This window comes from Martes martes, assembly GCF_963455335.1.
Source record: "Martes martes genome assembly, chromosome: 14".
NCBI lineage: Eukaryota > Metazoa > Chordata > Mammalia > Carnivora > Mustelidae > Martes > Martes martes.
Genome location: NC_137902.1, coordinates 47,973,806 through 47,985,031, shown reverse-complemented (window position 1 = coordinate 47,985,031; position 11,226 = coordinate 47,973,806). Strand labels below are relative to the sequence as shown.

At 59.0% G+C, this 11,226-nt stretch overlaps 1 protein-coding gene and 1 long non-coding RNA gene across 2 annotated transcripts in view; one reads left to right on the top strand and one right to left on the bottom strand.

The window, feature by feature from the left end:
- Positions 1–294: 294 nt before the first annotated feature.
- On the bottom strand, positions 295–8,027 carry LOC308355441. The gene is made up of 4 exons (XR_013967967.1): positions 7,894–8,027; positions 7,045–7,120; positions 1,417–1,565; positions 295–919 (listed from the first exon to the last, which is right to left on the bottom strand). It is a non-coding gene; the product is annotated as an uncharacterized lncRNA (long non-coding RNA).
- Positions 8,028–9,483: 1,456 nt separating this feature from the next.
- Positions 9,484–11,226, top strand: part of LOC308354923 (zinc finger MIZ domain-containing protein 1-like) — a 139,027-nt gene continuing 137,284 nt past the window's right edge. Inside the window, exon 1 of the mRNA XM_080822745.1 lies at positions 9,484–9,810. The gene's annotated coding sequence lies outside the window, so the exon portion shown is untranslated. The remainder of the gene's footprint in view (positions 9,811–11,226) is intronic.

The following is an 11,226-nucleotide window of genomic DNA, read 5'->3' as shown; positions in this document are numbered from 1 at the left end:
GATAGGACAAGAATGTCAACAGGCTGGGGTACCCCGTGGACAGCCCCCCTGTTCCACAGCTCTCTAAGCCCCTCCAAGCCCTTCTACCATGGCCATTTAATACAGTGTTCCAGAGCTAAGGCCCTGGAGCCGATTTTCCTAGATCCAAATCTCAGCTTTCCCACTTGCTGTGTGACCTTGGGCTTGTTAGCTAACCTTTCTGTGCTTCAGACTGCTCGTCTATCAGTGGGAGGAATAGTTCTGATGCCACAAGGTTGTTGTGAGAATGAAATGAGTTAGCACATGGAAGTTCTTAGAACAATAGCCCGCACGTAGTCACACTGCTATATGTATTTACCATTGTTGTTAATATTTATACTGCTGTCATAACCAGAGGACACACAGAAGCACCAGACACAATCTCTGTCCCCTAGAGATGGGAGTCCCAGACAGGAACAGGAAAGGGGAGTTCCATTTCTTATCCCACTTAACAGTCAGACCACCTTGGAAGGAGTGATGGCCAGCCCCACTTTACAGATAGAGAAGTTGAGCCTTCAGAAGGTGGTAGGAGCTTCCCTAGGGCTCACAGCTGCAAGTGGCAAGGCTGGGATTCAGCGCCAGGTCGCGGGGCTCCAAAGTCCACACTCTTTCGGCAAGCCCGCTGCCTCTCAGTCTGGCAGAGAGATAAGCCGAGTACACAGATAGCTGTAATCCAAGGTAGAAAGTGATAAGTGGCAACAGGGACTGAGAAAGGCTGTAGGAGGGCGGGCGCCTGCCTGCCCCGGGAGGGAAGCGGTGGCGGGCAGGGCCGGCTTTTGAGAGCAGATGACATCTGAGCACAGCCTCCAAGGTGGGCAGGCTGAGCGGGAAGACTTTCAGGCTGGAGGGGCCGGTGTGAGCAAAGACACGGGTGACCGGGGCCGTAGCATCTAGCAGGTGCCTGATGGGTCAGAGAGGCGCAACAAATAATTTGTGAAAGGGAGGGAGGAAGGAGAGACAGGGAGGAAGGGTGAGTATACCCTGACCCCACTTCGCCCGGGAACTTCCCCATCACGAGGAGATAGAAGTCAACTCCTATTCCCCGAAGGGCTTCATGGAGGTTCCGGGGCCCCTTGTCCTATGACACCCCAGAGAAGTAGCTCAGGACTTTCAGGCTGGAGCTCCTGAGAATTATATGTTTCACTCCGTACCAGGAAGAACTTCCCAAGACGTAAAGCTGGATAGGGCTTCTCTTTGGGGCAGGCCAGTGGTGTGCTGGAGCCAGCTGGGACTGGCTCACAAGAGCTGATGGCTAAATTTTCTGGAACTGTGGGAGCTGGGTGTTGTGAAGTCAGCAGCTTGACCTTGGCCACAGGGGGAGTATTTATACAATGGACATCGGCAAACGCTATCTATCAGGTCTTCCCCATTTTGGAGAGCCAGATGTTAAACACTTACCAGCACATCACTGCGCAGTGTCTGCCATGTGAGGGAGCAAGCTCCCCATTCCCAGAAGGATGCAAGCAGAGGCAGTCGCCTCCTGAGAAGAATGAGACCTAGGGGTTCTCGCTTCGATGACCTCAGAAGCCCCTTTCTGGCTCTGAGAGCTGATGAAAAGTCAGGTTTGAGAAAAAATTAATCAGAGTAATTATTCATGCTAGGAAATCATTAACCACTTGACTCAGAGGCTGGGAGTAGGGCAGGAACCTGAGGAAATGCGTAAGGTGCCACATGTTTGCAGATTTCACAGGTAGAAAGTCTTCTCCAGCATTGCACAGGGAGTTGGGGCAACACTGGGACCAGAACCTGTGTTTCCAGCCTCCTAGCCAGGGCTCACTCGGGGCACATGCGCCGGGCTGGTGGGCACGAGGACACCTTCCTGCATAGTCCGTTTGCTGTCTCTCCTCCAATAGAATGTAAGCTCTGTGACAGAGACCCTATCTGTCTTGTTCACTGTCGGATTCCCAGTGCCTAGTTTTGTGCCTGGCAAATTGCAGTCAATAAATGTTTGTGACATGAATCAGTGTGTCTGGGATCCTGTCCTCTGACAGCCATCCTCTGAGACCATTACCACTCAGGTCCCCACACCTGCTTAGTGACATGAAATCAGAAGACTGGGGTTCAAATATGAATTCTGCCTCTTCCTGTATGACTTTGGCCAAACCACTGGGCCCCTTGAACCCTCAGTTTATTTCTCTACAAAGTGAGTTGCGCGATCTCTGCCTGCCTCGTGGCACTCAGGTAAGACAGAAAGTGCTTTTTACAAACTCTGAGTGCTGTACCCAGAGGAGGAAAGGGGAGTCTAGGGAAGCCAGCTTTGAGGGCCAGGCCAAGCCCCAGGGCTCCCAGTGGACATGGGATAGTGGCCAGGTGGCCGCTCTCTTTGGGCTGATTCTTGGGGTAATCTGGGTCAGACAGGCTCTTTGGAGAACAGAGGTGTGGGATGTTGCCAAATGGAACTCAAGGTTCTAAAGGGACAGGGAGGGGAGGCTGAAATGAAGGCAGCAAGGGAGAGTTTGGGGAATCCTCTTCCTCCAAAGACCAAGTCTCTTGAAGCAGAGGCAGCAGGCAAACCAGGAACTTTAGAAAGCACTTCTGTGCCTGCAGAGCTCTTTGTTGCCACCTACCCCGCCCCTCCCAACCCCCAAACCTTCCCTGCTGCAAATTGCCTTAACGGGTGAGCTTGGACTGGCACTTGCCAAGTCGGGTGGGGGTGGGATGGAAAATCCTGGTATGTTCTGAAATCAAACCAGTGTTCCAAATGATTCCGTGGAGAAAGGATTTCTGCCACTCTCCTAGACAGGCATCTGAAGCCCCCGCCTTGGTAGAGTGGGGGACAGGGAGGGAGTCCAGCTCACTCTGGGTTGCGGATGATGAGGAAGGAAAGCAGGGGGTGGCGGTGCTCCAGAGCCCTCCCAAGTGGCATCTGATTTTTGCAAAGGGGCTGAGGGCAGTGGGAGACTCAGAGCTGGGGCCAGGGAGGCAGGTGGAGAGGGTGCCCATGGAGGGGACGAAACGTCAGCCTGGGCCCCCGGGGGGAAAGCAAAATAGAAAGGCCCTGTGTCAGCAGCCAGGCCCCTGGCGGCCGGGCTCTCGGCTCCATTCTGTTCGGCGGGATTCTAGTTGGCACCAGCTGCAGTCAGGAACAATGCCTGGATTTCTTTCTTTCTTCTTCTTTTAAAAAAAAAATTTAATAGAGGGGAGAGAAGAACTAGAGCCACTCATTGAACAGCTCAGCATCATGAAGGCGTCTGGGACCGTGTGTCCTTGAAAAACAGCACAGACTCAGGGAGCCCCCCACAGCTGGCTGCAAGGTGCGAGAAGGCACATCATTCTGGGAGCCTGGGGTCCAGCCTGCTGCTGCCTCACACTTGCTGGGAGACTGGGGCACGTCCATGCCTCACTCTGGTCGTTTCCCCAGCAGAGCTTGCCTTCCAGATGCCACTCAATGCCAACTCCCCTCCTTCCCCAGACTTTCAGAGTGCTATTTGCTGGGGACGGTCCTTTCTGATAGCCTATGAGCTCCTGGAGGACGGGGCCGGGCTCATCCTTAAGCGCCCCTTGCATCTCCCCCTGCCCTTGACCGCCTGTCAGTCACTTGGGCACTATGCTGGGTGATGGGATAGAGCAGTGAGCCAGCTTCTGGCCCGCAGTCTCAGCCTGGGAGGAGATGGGTGCACATCAAAATAATTTCCCAGCCTAGTGAGGTGTCATGCTGGACAGACAAAACTCCCTGTGCCTCAGTTTTCTCATCTCCAAAATTGGAGACATTACTACCGCTAATAAAAATCAGCTCTTGCGAAGACGAGAGGAGTTTGTGGGCATGAGACACTCGGTGTCTGCCACAGAGTAGGAAATTTAATACGTAATCATTATGGTGATAATGATGATGGGGGAGGCAGGGGCAGCAGCACGTGGGGGCTGAGAACAGGTAGACAGCACATCTGCGGGTGGTATGGGGCGGGCCTCTGAGCATGTGGCCGTGGGTGTGGCCTTAAAGTTTGGCAGGGGTGTGTCCCAGGAGGCAGGAAGAACACGAGGAGCTAGGAGTGTGTATAGAATGCTGCTAATTCTAAAAGCCATCCAGCATGGCTACCTGCATGGGGCAGGGCAAGGGGCTATGAGACTTGAGGCCAGAGGACTGCTGTCCAGGTGAGGAGGGGAGACACGGAAGCTCTGGGATCTTCTCCTACCCGCTCCAGTGCCAAAGAGGAGGGACCCTTCCCTCGGGGTGCCGGAGCTGCCAGCATAGAGGGAGGAGGCTTCATTCTCCTCTGCTGCTTGCTCCAGGCCCCCCAGGAGTGCTGGACCTCCTAGCTCCCAGGTGGCTCTCTGGCAGCGTTGGAGCAGAGAAGAGAGCCCTGTGTTGGGACACCTGGTTCTTGTTCCCGCTCTGACACTTCCCAGCTGTGTGGCCATGGGAAAGCCACCACCTCCTTTTGGGCTCAGTTTCATCACTGGAAAAGGGGCCATTGCAGGCTCAGAAGACGGGTGGTACCTTGGGAAGCAAGGTGTTAAGGTCATGACCGACTCATAGCCCTGGACGATCCCCTCTGCGTATACATGTTTTCCTTTTCCTACACAGCCAAAGGAGACACTGAGGGCATTCCCCAAAGCAGGGCCACCCTAAACCCTGGAGTACACTATAGCTCAAGAGTAAGGGTTCAGTCAGAGCCAGAAGAACATTGGATGTCCCATGTCCCATACTCTCCTACTTGACAGATGGGGAAACAGGAGCACGGAGAGAGTCTGTGAGGCACTCATGACACACTGCAAGTCGGACAGTGGTGGGCTGGGAGCAAAGGTGTCCCAGCTCCCAAAGCAGGCTCTCCGTTGACTCTCCTGGGCCTCCCAGCAGAAGAAGGGAGTGGTGGCTGAGCTGGGTCTGGAACCATCATGGAACTGAGAAGATGGCATACTTGGTGGCAAGATCTGGAGAGCCAAGGCCAGGAGGCTGGGCAGGTACAGCCTCAGAGAATGGAGTGGGCAACCTGACTGTCATAGAGAGAGGAGGCATCCCAGGGGTCCCTGCTGTGATGAGGGGCACACCTACTCTCTGCTGGGCCCAACCACCCACCACTAGAAACACAGTTGCCTCAGAGCTGGGCAGGGACCAGATGCCTCCTGGATCCACCAGGGTGTGAAGACTAAATCTACTCCCCATGACCCCACTACCATGGGAGGGGACCCGATCATCCCCTGGCAGGTGAGTCTTTCCCCCATCCAAGGCTCAGAAAGTCACCTTGTCTGTACCATGGCCTGGTGATGAATGAAGGCAAGTCCTCATTCTCAACCCTGAGGTCCAGCCCCACCCACAGAATAACTGTGAGACTTTAAGCAGGCCACTTAACCTCTCTGAGCCTTTGTCCTCAGTGGGGAATTATACCTTCTGGCTTATGCAGAGGATGGAATGAGAAATGCCTTGGAAACAGGAAGCTCTCAACAAGGTGACATTTCTCCGGCCCTTTTAGTCCCTAGGCTCCCTTTCGGGGAGACAGGGGTGAATCCTGGAGACAGAGAAGGCAGTCCTGGAGAGACAAGAATTCACCCCCACATGTGCTGGTCCCCTGCTGCCCAGCCCACTGAGGGCCTCCAGCTCAGGAGGCCATAGTCCCTACACCCTGTACGGGTTCTCCGCTCCCCCTAGGACCCACGGTCTCTTCCCACTGCCTTCCTCCCGGCCTCCTGGACCTCCTGGCTCCCCTCTCCCCAGGCCTAGGCCTAAGCCATGGCCTTCTTTCCCGCTCATGGTTCCTGGAAGGCAAGGCAGTTAATAAAATGTCAGTCTACTCTGAAGATAGGTGTGGGCAGGACCCTGCACTGGCACCCACAGGCTGGCCCCATGCACTGAGCTGCCTCCAGAGCCATGTGATTTCTCGGCCCTGCGTTGGCTGAGTGGTATCTGTCTTCTCAGTGGCTGGGAAGTGAAAGCGCTTTCCCCTCTGCCTCAACCCCAGCTCTCCAGGCCCACAGAAGCCAGGGCCAGGAGGGTGGAGGCTCAGGACACATAATCCCCCGGCCACTGCCATGAGACCTCACCCTTGGTTTAAAGAAGCCCAGAGAGGGCTAGCAACTTGTCCGGGACCACACAGAGGGTCTATGGATGAGGAGGCAGAGCTGGGCTAAGATGTCAACAGGAAACATTGTTAATGAGAGCCTGAGTTGGAATCCTGATTGACCAAGGGACTCCAAGTGTAGTTTGCTCTGAGGGGGAGATGGTAATAGAGCATCTAACTCAAGGCAGTGTGAGAATTCAATGAGCTCATGCTAAGAGGCCCTCACCATAGTACCCAGCACACAGTAGGTACTAAATAAGTCATAACTTCTTCCAAGACTCCACAGGGATCCAGTCAGCCTTGTTATTTCTCTGAAGGATGAATAGAGACAGCAAAGGTCTGAGTCCCAAGGACTGGAGGCCAGGATCCCCGAGATGCCTGGGCAGACCCAGGGCCCAGGTAAGGTGTCTCGGACTTGCTGCCATCTTGTCATGCTTGCCCAGCTAGGAAGAGCTGAAGTCACCTTCGCTCAAGCCTTCTTTGTATCCTGGGCTTGGCTCCCCTGCTCTCTGTAGTAGCACGCTAATTTTCAGATGTAAATTAGGGGGGTCCGGGGGGGGGGGATTTTCTGGACAGGAGCTTTTGAACATAAGTGATCACCCCCAAGGCTGCCTCCATTCCCTATTTCCTGGAGGTGGGGAACCCTTGTCACTTAGTGAGGAATTTGGACAGAAATGTTGAAAGGAGAGCATCCTGACCCATCCTGACCCATCTAGGTCTTGGCTGAGGCTGGATTCTTGCCCTCCAGGCTCTTAAACCCGGAAACTCTGACTTGAGGTTTTGGAGCTGGGGTGGTGTGGGGGGCGGGGAGCTTTCTGGCTATTGCGATGCTATAGATTTCCCAGAGGGAGCAGTTGTGGCTCCAGCCACCACTCAGCCAGCTGAATTACACCTTCCAACCCTAGGTCAGGCCTTTAGGGGTTTCTGGAGCTACCCCCCCCCCGCCCCGTGTCCTGACTTAGGGTCCTGGGCCACCCAGAGGCCGAGGGGGAGGGGCTCAGGAATGTACTCCCACAGGAATGTACTGTACCGTGCTCCTCTGGTGTCCTGAGAGGTCTGGAAGGCTATCATGCCATCCACCTTCCCCAGGGGTACACATCTGCCACCTGTGCAAAAACGGAAGCTTGGTAACAGTCCATATGACAGGTCTAAAGATTGAGGCCCTGGAAAGGAGCGCCTTCCCATGCACCTACTGGCCTCGGGGCGGCAGAATTTCCCCTGGGAGTATTAGGCAGGTTCCCGGCATCCCCCTCCCAGGCCCCTGTGGACCTGAGCCGCAGCCCTCTGAGCCCTCAGGAATCCAAGCCGAGTTCACGGGCTGTCAGACTAGCGAAGCCTTGAGAATGAATTCAGGGCTGGCAAATTCATTTTGCTTCCTTTCCCTCGGTGCTGGAAGGAGTGATCTAGCCGGCCCTGAAGGAGTTCAAGCCGAGGTCAGAGATGCCCACTGAAGGATGTTTTTAAATAGGGTGAGGGGGGAGGGTACTCTGGCCTGCTCCTCACGCTGGCCCAGGGTCGGCGCTGAACACTGCCCAGGAGGCCTGGACGATCCTCGAGTCTGCATGGCACGTCCGCGCTCCCAAGCGGGCCTCGTCAATCAGGCAATGGCCCTAGCCTGTCCTGGACATCTTCCGCTAGTCTCAGTTCCCGGGGGAGACCCCCGCCCGTGCTGCCTCCGGGTACCCGCCCCCGGCGGTGTCATTGTTCTCTGACGTCACGCCGCGGCCCCGCCCCTCGACCCTCACCAACCCCCACACCCCCCCCCCCCACCTCCGGCTCCTGGCGCCCGAGACCCTCGCAGCCTGCGAAGCCCAGGCAATGCAGGGCTCCCCCCGCGGCCCTGCCCGGGCTGCGCCCCCTTGCGCTCTCCCCAACTTGCCTTTGTTATTCCAGCTCCCTTCCTCGCCTCGCCTCCGACACCGCGGCAGGCTGCAAAACACGGAGCGCGGAGCCACCGCCACACCTGGAATCCGAAGCGGGCGCCGGCCGAAGCCTCCCCCGCCTGTGCAGGGAGGAGAGTGCTTGCGTGCGCGCGAGTGTGTGTGTCCAACCCGCGCCGCGCGGGCGCCGATTATGATTTGGGACTGAGGGTTGCCGCAAATCACAAGCGGTGGAGGGGGGTGGTTCTGGGTGTGAAAGAGGGAGTGGGAGGAGGATATGGGTTTGTGTGTGTACGTGAGCGTGAGGATTTCATGCACGGGGGAATGTTTCATGTTTTTGGTTTTTTCGAGTGTATTTGGTTGTACGGCGATGTGTGTGTCTGTGTGCAGTTGCGTATGTGTAAATGCGGTGGCTATGGCCGTGTGCACGGGTACATTTGTGAGGGAAAGTGTACGTGTGTGCGTGTTTGTGTGTGCGCACGTGTGGAAGCGTGTTTGTAAAACTGAGTGTGGGCGCGAGTGTGTGTGCTGTTTGTGTAGGAGTTTCCGTGTGAGTGGCAGTGGACATCAGCCAAGGTGGGTGCGCACTTAAATGCTTCCGTGGGTGGCTCCGCAAGGGGAACCCCGCGAGTGGGTGCACCCCGCTGCGCCTTGTGAGTGCCATCCCTCTCCGCGGCCCCTGGGGCAGTGCGCAGTCCCGAACGTAGAATTGGGCCTGGGTCCCGGCGCCCCCACCCCGCCCACGTACACTGGGCCTTGGGCGCTCCGGACGGCCTCGGAGATCCGCCGGCCTCTGGACCGCGCAGTGTACCAGGGTCAGACCTTGCGCCCTGGTCCTTCCCGGTTGTCGGGGACACCGCGCTCCAACCTCCCCCAACGTTGCCCTTGGTGGTGACGGTGTTTGTGTTGTGTTGGGGGGGGGGGTGGTTCCTCTACTCTCCCCACTAGTCAGTCCCTGGGCTTTGGGAACAAACCCAAAAGTCACCTCCGGGGGAACGCTTGGGCGATCCTTGCTAGCAACTCGATTACCCCCAAATAGGTTACCTGACAGCGTTCACGGCCCGAAGTGCACTCTAGTCCCGGGCGCGCGAACTAAGGGGGTACCGTGGGTGCCGGTGGTTTTCCCCCCTCCCCGATGTGGTCCCTTCCCAGGCTCAGCATTTCTCTCCTACTCTAAACTTGCAGGAGAGGGGAGGTGGGGGCGGGAAGGGAGAAGTGGAAGAAGGGGGAGAGAAAAGGGAGGTGAGTGACGGGGGTGGGGGGGTGACGCGCGAAGCTCTTCCGAGCCACAGAGGGGGGAAAGCTTGGAGAGGGCCGGGACTAAGGAGCGGGGAAGAAAAAGCAAAAGAAGGGACAGGAAAGGCGAGGGAGAGAAAGAGGCGAAAAGGAAAAAGGGAGAGTGAACGGCGAGAGCGCTGAGAAAGCGCGAGCCGAGCGGAGCCGAGCGCTGGCGGCGGCGGCGGCGGCGGCGGTGCCGCGTAGCTCCGTTCCGTCCGTGGTTCCGTACCTGCTTTTGCGGGCGGCCGGCGGCGCGGGGCCCTTTGGAAATAGAATAGCCAATGTAATCTGACACTTCAACTTGCTCGGCTCCGGGCGAGTTGATTCACTTACTCACCCCCTAACGCCGAGTTCCTTTTCACTGTCTGTGGACATTAAAAAAGCGAGCGGCGGCGGGCGCCCGGGAGAGCAGGCGACCGGGCGGCGGGCGGGCGAGCAGCGACCCGGCGGCGGAGCAAGCGAGCAGCGCCGGCGCAGCGCGGTGACCCCAGCCCCGGTCGGCGCGGAGCAGGAGCCGAAGCGGAGCCGTTCTCGGCGCCCTCGTAGCGCTCCTCCCGGCCCGAGCCGGGCCTGCCCGGCAGCGGCCGCGGCGGCAGCGGCGCGTCCTCCAGCGGCGGCAGCGGCGCTCGCAGCGCCGGGTAAGTTTGGGTCCAGACCGGGGCGCCCGCTTGCCCCGGGCCTTCCTCTCGCTCCCCCGGACTCTTGGGGTGCGAGCATGGGGCGCTGGGTGCTGAGGGCTTTTCCCTTGAAGGGTCCGCCGGGGGCAGGCAAGCCGGGCGAGCGGCCGGCGGCCGAGCTCCACTGCGCTCCCCTCGGCGGCCCGGGGACGAGGCCCAGGCGACCGGCGAACGCCCGGCTGCGCGGAGCCGGCTTGGGCTGCGCGCGGGGGCCGAGGCTCTTCGGGTGTGCGGGGCGTGAGTAAGGTTGTGCGCGCGCGGACCCTGTGCCCGCCTCCTGCCGGTGCGCCTCCAGCCCTCGTTCTGAACACCCGGGCAGGAGCGGGATTCGGGCAGGGAGGGAAGGACCCGGGTAGGACCACCTCGGTCTCCTTCACCACCTTCGGGGAGACGCGAAGTTGTGCGCCTGTGTGTAGGAGAACCGCCGGAGACGGCGCTGGATTTCGGGGTGGGAAGGGGTAGTGGTGCTAAGTTGTGCATCTGAATTTCCAGGCAAAACACACACTTTTGTAAATGGGAGGTGGAGGCGCGGTTAAGTTGTTTGTGTGTGAATTGCCCGGGGAGACGCGGCGCACGGTACTAGCGGGGAACGCCAAGGGGTGTGTGTTTGGTGCTTCCCGTAGGTCTTGAGAAGCCCGAGGGGCCTTAAGGCCATCGCCCGGACGGGGCTGCCCCGGCCAGAAGGGGAGCCCAGAGGGAAGATGTGCGTGTGTGTGCGCGCGCGCGTTGCAAATACGAAAGTAATTTCTCCGTGTTCTTTCTTCCTCTCCGTCTCTGGCGGCGGCGGCGGCGGCGGCGGCGGCCCCGGGGGAGTGGGAGGCCGGCCCGGGCGGAGGTTGGGGGGCCGGGCCGGGGCCGGAGCTGGGGGGGGGCGGGCTCTGGAAGCTTGTTTCACATTCCTGGCGTCTGGGCTGGGGAGAGAACAGTGGGGAGCGCGGCCTCGGCGTCTGGGGCGCGGGCAGCGGGCGCGCGTCGCCCCCTCGCCGGGGACATCTGTCCAGGAAGCCAGGCGGGCGGGGAGAGGGCGCGGTGCGGAGGGCAGGCTCCCCGCCCCGGAGCAGCGGGGGCGCGGGCGAGGGGCGGCCGCCTTCCCGGCCATTGTGCGCCAGCAGATTTTCACGGGAGACTGCCCCGGAGCCGCCGGAGAAGGCCGAGAGTCAGCCTCAGCCCTGGGTTTAAAAGACACTCCAGGAATGTAAACAACCCGGGCAGGAGGGCGGGCTGGCGGGAGCGCGCCAGGGCAGCTGGCCCGGGCCCCCCACCCCTCCCTGGGGGACAACCCGACAGCGGGGCCGCCCAGCCCTTACCCCTCTACCTGCCGCAAACTTTTTCCTCCTCTGCTTTCCCTTCCCACCTCGCCCCTCTAGCGGGACGCAG